Here is a 7,987-nt window from a genome sequence, read left to right on the forward strand (position 1 = left end):
TACAAATGAGGAAATATTACTGCTCTCTCTTTCCAGTAAGTTAGTGGATCATGAGTTCTGGGCAAATACGCATCGTTGATGTATTTTTTCACTTCCACTGTGGCATCAGCTGTAGCATTGTGTATCATCTGGGTTTGATGGATACGAGTATCAAAAGGTTCCCATAAACTGTCCTGTGTTTCTACTGGTGTTGATGGTGATGGTGATGATGTTGATGGTGATGGGTCTGATGTTGACATTTCTGGCTCTGAATAAAAATGAAAACAGCAATTAGTAACAAATGCTAAACTGACAGCATATATGAAGTATATATTACATGAATCAGATTACATAACATAACACAGACTATAATCTATAATCTATGTATCTATAATCTATCTATGTATTTATATATGTAGCCTATCTTTAATCTATCTATATATGTATCTATCTATCTATTAATCTAGCTGTCTATATATATTTATATCTATGTATCTATTAATGTGTCACTATATGTATACTCTGTGTCTCTAGCCTATCAGTCAATGTGTTGTGTAAATTTTATTGTAAGCCTAAATATAACTAAACAAATTGCACTATAAATGTCACTATATCACCAAAAATCCGCTATCTCAAAATAAAATGCATTGATTTCACTTTTATACAGATGTGCGATTGTGTGGTCTGTTTCCGACCGTGTCAATCAAACGCTGATTCGGCGGATCACACCTGATGAAACACTTAGTGAAACACTTCGAGGCTTTGTATGGCCATAGTCACGTGACATGGGTGTTTTGAATCACGCTTCGAATCAGTGTTTCGAAACATCTGCGCTTCGGGATCTCGCAAAGCTTCGGAACGACTGTTTCGCGTCAGCCATCCCTAGTTCTATGTTATCTGTTTTATGTGTTACTTTATTAAATCACCCTGTGTTTAGATCCTCTTCGCCTGCTTTCCTCAGCTACGTTACAGAACAACTGACCAATTTAATGGATCTAGCAGGAGGTGATCAGGACCCCGTGAGCATTCTCTGCTCAATTTTTCTGGATGGCCGTCCCATTGAGGACTATGTGGGGGAGTTTTTAGCTTTGTGCCACCTGGCTCCCTTGGATGAGGTCATGCTGATTGAATGTTTTTGGAGTGGGCTGGACGATGACATTGGCCAACTGATGCCAGGAGGAGGTCCCAGCTGGCCCCTGCACAGTATTTGGATTTTGCCCTGCTGCTGTGTGGATCTTCCTTCACTGTGGGCGAAGCGGAGCTTGGCCCATTGTGGACCCCAGTCATCATGGCCACCCTTCCAGAGTCTCCGCCCGTCATGGCTGCCACACCAGAGCCTCTCCACGTCATCTCTGCCAAGCATGATTGTCTTCACGTCATGCCTGCCGAGCCTGAGCTTCACGTGAGTCCTGTCGAGCCTGTGCTTCACGTCGGTCCTGCCGAGTCTGAGTGTCTTCACGTCGGTCCTGCCGAGCCTGCACTTCACGTCGGTCCTGCCGAGCCAGAGACTGTTCACGTCACGTCTGCCGAGCCAGAGACTGTTCACGTCACATCTGCCGAGCCAGAGACTGTTCACGTCACGTCACGTCTGCCGAGCCAGAGACTGTTCACGTCACGTCTGCCGAGCCAGAGACTGTTCACGTCACGGCTGCCGAGCCAGAGACTGTTCACGTCACGGCTGCCGAGCCAGAGACTGTTCACGTCACGGCTGCCGAGCCAGAGACTGTTCACATCACTGCTGCCGAGCCAGAGACTGTTCACGTCACGGCTGCCGAGCCAGAGTCTCCGGACAAGATGGCCGCCGCCGAACCGGTGTCTCCGGACAAGATGGCCGCCGCCGAGCCGGTGTCTGTTCCTGAGCCGGTGTCTGTTCCATTTGTTCCTGAGCAGGTGTCTGTTCCTGCCCATAACCCCATAGCCGGCCCCAAGAAAGTTTGGGGGGGGCGGGGGGGGGGGCGGGGGGCAGGGGGTCCCTTGAGAGGACCATGGAGGCCACGCCGCCTGAACTGTCTGGTCTGCCCTGGCCGCCCGAAGGGTCGTCTCCGCCCTGGCCACCTGCACTGCCTGCTCCGCCCTGGCCGCCTGCACTGCCTGGTCCACCCTGGCCGCCTGCACAGCTTGCTCCGCCCTGGCCTCCCGTCCTGCTGCAGTCTCCAGGCCCACTTCCGCTCCACGGGTCTGACCATGGAGGCCACGCCGCCTGAACTGTCTGGTCTGCCCTGGCCGCCCGAAGGGTCGTCTCCGCCCTGGCCACCTGCACTGCCTGCTCCGCCCTGGCCGCCTGCACTGCCTGGTCCACCCTGGCCGCCTGCACAGCTTGCTCCGCCCTGGCCTCCCGTCCTCCTGCAGTCTCCAGGCCCACTTCCGCTCCACGGGTCTGGCCCTCCATCCCACCCCCGGGTCCGCCTCCGCTCCGCCTCCGCTCCACCACCCTCCTTTACTGTTTTCTGAGGAGCGTCTGGAATCCGCTCCTTAAGTGGGGGGCTATGTCATGATTCCTGTCTTGTGTTCCCCTTATCTTGTGTGGACTTTTATTATTTCCTGTTTTGTGCCATGTGTTTGTAGTCCTTTGAAGTTTTTCCTGTTAATTAGTTCATGATTGTTCCCGGGTGTATCTTGTTTCCTTATTACTTAGTTAAGCTTGTTTGTCCCTGTGTATTTATAGCCCTTGTCTTTCACTTGTTACTTGGTCAGTTGTTGTACGTGTAATGGTTGCCTCTGTGATCCCCTGGTTTTGTTCCTTTGTTCCTCGAGTGCTATGTTATCTGTTTTATGTGTTACTTTATTAAATCACCCTGCGTTTAGATCCTCGTCTTCGCCTGCTTTCCTCAGCTACGTTACACAGGCCATGTGATAGTCGCATGCTGTTTTTGTCCAAATCAGTGTAATTAATTAACTTTACATTTATGCAATTAAGAATGTTAACCCAGAATTTGGAAATGTACACTGTGAAATCTCAAAACTGGAAGATTAATAATCAACCCAGCATAAAGTATGCTCAGTTTAAAACATGTAACAAGATTGTCCAAGGAAAAGTGTGAAAAGCCCAAAATTCTTTACTTGAGGGTGATTTACATTTTCTCTTAATAACTTCCCTGCTGTATGTTATTGGAATGATTTTGTAATTGTGAAATGATACCCTTTTATACTGTATTTTCCACTTGATTAATTAACTATACAGCCTTTGCTCTGTAGTAGTGCGTAGCACAGATCCCCAGATCCAGATTATTTCATTTGTAATAGAGAGTTTGCGACAAATCTGGGAGTTCCAGGGATTCATAGAATGATAATTATAGTGATTCATTGTCTGAATGCCTGCCAATGAGGTAAGTTGGCATTTGTGTGTTTGTATGGACCATTGTGAGTGTGTTGGTGTGAATGTGTTTCAGAATGTGTTACTCTGGAAAACTTGCAACAGCTTACACTGCACACACACGCAGTGCAGTTTGAAATTGAAAAGTGAAGCTGGCAAAATAAATGGCAGCCTATGCAGAAGGGGGCCAAGGGTAGTGCCAAAACACACTGCCAACTCAGCATGTAACAAACAGCAGAAGCACAGAGTGAGAAAGAAAGAGATGGAATGAGAGGAAGAGATGGAGAACTTAAGCTTAAACTAGCTAAGCACACCTCACTTTGTGGCCGCATCTCTAAACTCAATGAGCCAGAGAGTAGAGAGCAGGATCATAGAAGTCAGCCAAAACACCAAATAGTGGCATACTGAAAGTGTAAAAAAAGTCTGTAAATAACTAAAGATTATCGCATGTAAGCACATAAATTGATGGGGCGGTTTCCAAGACTGTCAGGATCCCAACTGATGTCTCATCATTTTTTGCACACCCTGATGGTTATGGCCTCTGTTGTGCTCATTTCTCCTTGAGCTTCATGTGAACTTCTGTACAGTACGTAATCTGCATTGCAATGCTAACATAAATTAAAATCTAGTTCTGACCAGAGTTGTGCAAAATATATAACTGAAGAATTGAGCTCCTTTTCAATGCATGCACTGAAATTATAATTGAATTGGCCACACCCCTCCATCCATCCATCCATCACCTTCAAACTTCAGGGCTTTATAAATTGCAAACTTTCTCCAAATTTATTCCAAACATGTCTGTCAAGTCAGCGTTTAAAGTTTGTCTTGAAAATCTTTGTTTTGCTCATTTAAATGTAAGGTTATACAAATGGCAATAACATGGCAATTGATGTTTGCTACCTCAATTCAAATTCCATTGAATTTCAGGATTTTAATTAAAATATAATAGGTATAATAGGACTATTCTCACTTTAAAGGGGTCCTTGGTTATGATTTCACTTTTTTTTACTTTAGAGTGTAATGTTGCTGTTTGACCATAAACAACATCTGCAAAGTTACGAAGCTCAAAGTTCAATAAAAAAGGGCGATATTTTCTTTTACAGAAATCGATTTTTAAGGATTACAAACGGCTGGTAAGGACTAACAAACCCTAAAGTTCGGGGTTTGGGGTTATTCACGTAAATAATCAGAATCGGAATGTAACGCTAACACTGGATTGAGCAAGTAAGCGATAAACATGCCTTTGAAGAGTGCAAAATGTTGTGCAGTGCTAGGTTGTGGAAAAACAGTGGAAAAACAATGTAGCTGCATTGGATTTGCAGAGAGCATGAAAATATAGGATTCGGAGCGGCGCAACACACTTATGTGAGTTTATACTGTGTCACTATTGCTTCATTACAGATCGTATGGTATGTACGGATTATGTGTACATGTCTAACCATAATCACCAGTGCCCAGTGATTTCTGATATGTAATTATTCATGCAGGCCTAAGGTCAGATGTTTTTGTCTCAAAATCGTTTATTTTCAGTGAATCAAAACCAGTGACTAAGCGGTAAACTTCACATTGTTTCTTTTAGGATGAAAATAATCTGTTATTTAAACTGAGATTAAATTATATATAGAAAGCAATCAAAGAACTCTCCCTTTACAATCGCTGGAACTGTCAATCAAACTCTGGACTCTTGCCAAAACTCCCATTAGAATAAACAAATCTCTTATTTACACTGTGTTTGCTCTGTTAGTTGTGATGAAAGCATTCGTTAGTGTGCAGAAATCAAGTTACAATGACGAGATCACTCCATTCATGTGCTCAACATATCTGTGATCGGTCACAATGCTCATCCACTGCAACCTTTCATGCCACGATCTAAATATGATGCAATAGATCTAAATATTATGCTATAATCAACACTTTTCACGATTAGTACTAAACCTTGAGAACTGTAATAGTAAAAATGTGCTAAAAGTTTTCGAGAGAATTCCACATGTAATATTTAGCTATTTCATATGCAAAGACGTTAGCCACTGCAGTGGGCATTTACACTCAACAGCAGACACGCCCCTTCAAACAGAGCATTCAAATCAGGGGTCTAAAATCAGGGTCGGAAAAATGCCTTTTATTTCTAATTTATGACTATTTTTGTTGTAAAAATCATACTAACATTATAAGTGCACCCCAGGAAACATTATAAAATAAATTTTAAAATGCAGTTCATGACCCCTTTAATTCTAATTAAGTACCAGGTTATTTTGTAAACCTGCCATGGTCATTATATTCATTTAATATCATGTTTAAAAGTAAAGAATCTTTCCTTCAGAGCTGCTCACTTGTCAAACATGGGCCAACAGCATGGTTATTGATGTGTATGCATGCAAAGTCATCAGTTATTTGGTTGATGATGAAGACAGAGAAGGCAGAGGCTCCTACAGGCTTTCAAAGGTGGGCAAGTTAAGGTGATGTAAGGACTTTTAGAATCTATATGACACAATGACTTTACCATCTTAAAAAGGTTTCAGGTAGAAAAAAAGGTTTTAAACACTGATTCCATATAGGATAACCTTTTAAGGCTACACAAATACCTTTTTCTTCTCTAGTAGTTAAAAAAAAAACATCTAGGTGGTGCAAAGAAATGGAAGCTTTAGCTTAAGTTCTGTCAGAAAGACTCAATCAGCGCGCCATGTATTACCTCATTCCTATCCAATCAGGTGTTAACAGTCACAGTATTTAAGATTGGAACTTACACTTGTCTGAGTTCGCAGATGCTGACGCTGCCATTCATGCTCTCGTTCAGTCGCCAGCCAACATGTTTCAGGACACGCATACTGTTTACTTTTATTGAGTTCCGACGATGGATATGTCCCGCCGTTTCTCCTGCTACACGTCGAGGTTCCCGCGTTCAGTGCCGCATCTCCCCGTAGGCACAGTGGTCTTCGGAGAGTTTTTTATCAGCCAAGGCCTCTCATGAGAAGTTCTGCTCCTCTAGGTCTAAAACACCCCGGGTCACCAATCAGTTTCCATTTCACGTCATCAAAAGCCTCAACAGCGTCAGCTCAGACAGGATAATCCGGCAGGAAGAGAACTATGTCATCCTCAACAACTTGTCCAGGAAAATAACCTCGCTGTCTGCACGGGTGCATTATCCCGCAGATCACCGATCCACCGTAATGAATCAACAACTCTGCAAGTCACGAGAGGCGATCTTCTTTCGCTGGTTCAAGTTCAAGCTCCAACTCCAAGGCTTTCAAGTCGGTTTTTCAAGTTTTGGTAGGCGCTTCCATCAGCCACTGTTAATATGTCCCCTCTTTCATGATTAAACTTCATCCAGGTAAGTATTTCTCCGTTGCTTCCTATACCAGCGGCAGAGTTCAAATTGGAGTCCGCGGTGACGTGGCGTACGTCTTCTAATTACTACTGTTTTGCAGACTGCAACGGGGCGGTTAGCTCGCCTTAAAGGGGAAATGTCATAGCAAGTGTAAGCAAGTTTCGCGTCACCGATATTCCACAGTACTAATCTAATAATATCAGCATTGTCGATACTAGGCTCTTGTGGGCAGTTTGCAAATACCCACTAACAACTGAGTAACTGATTTAAAAATAAATAAATATATAAATAAACCTGAGTTAAGGAGAGCAAGTTGTTCATTTGGCTGTTATGCATACTGTAGTGGATATCAATGGCAAGTTAATTACGTATTTACATAAGTGTTGTAATTTCATAAACAACTATTTTCAACATATTTATGCCTACTTTAAATTCATATTATAAGTCCCTTAACGAAAATTAGATCTACAATATTGGAAATGTGTCCAATCGCTGTAATATTCAACCTTTCCTGGTGACTACTTAATCCACTGATATGCGTGATAGAAATATTTTATGTGATGGGTATTTCGTCATTAATGTACAGAAAAATGCAGACTAAGGATGCTCCTGTCAAAGGCCACTCATCCTTAGCAAAAACTGTTAACTCAGTAGAACTAACAGTCATATTAGTTTTATCAAGTCATACCAATCAACAGAACTAATCAGAGATGGAGACTCGAGTGGCATTGTCTTTGCTCAACTGTATGATTTACATGTTCATGTATCTTTCTATTCAAGAGTCTCAACTGTTTTTGTGGCCAGCAATGAATGGGGCTATTTCTGCAAAGAGCAACTCGGGAGCCACGTCAGGCATATGCTCCGCATCTGCGCCAGTGGATAAGACACATGCCTTTGGTGTGAGAGACCCGGGTTCAAATCCACTGCGAGACACCAATGTGTCCCTGAGCAAGACACTTAACCCCTAGTTGCTCCAGAGGCATGTGACCTCTGACATATATAACAATTGTAAGTCGCTTTGGATAAAAGCGTCAGCTAAATGAATAAATGTAAATCTAAATCTGAGAAAAGGATTCTACTCTCAAAAGACAACAGATCAAGTATCATTTAGGTAATGATAGTAGCTGCTTGACAGGACGCCGTCACCTTACTTCAGGTAAGTAACGAAGTCAGATTTAGTCGGTTTAAGAATTAAAAAAACAAACAAAAAAAAAACACACTTGACAAGGGTGCATGTCCAATCTCAGATTCGGATATCTAGATCAGTAAAGGCTACATGAATCTTTTAAGCTTACTCAAGGTTCATCTCGTCCGCTCTTCACAAAATCATCCTATAGCGGTCGTTAGCGTCCTTAGGGATTTGACGTGGT

The sequence above is a fragment of the Rhinichthys klamathensis genome, unplaced genomic scaffold, assembly GCF_029890125.1.
Source record: "Rhinichthys klamathensis goyatoka isolate OS25496 unplaced genomic scaffold, OSU_Roscu_1.1 h1tg000051l_1, whole genome shotgun sequence".
NCBI classification, from domain to species: Eukaryota; Metazoa; Chordata; class Actinopteri; order Cypriniformes; family Leuciscidae; genus Rhinichthys; species Rhinichthys klamathensis.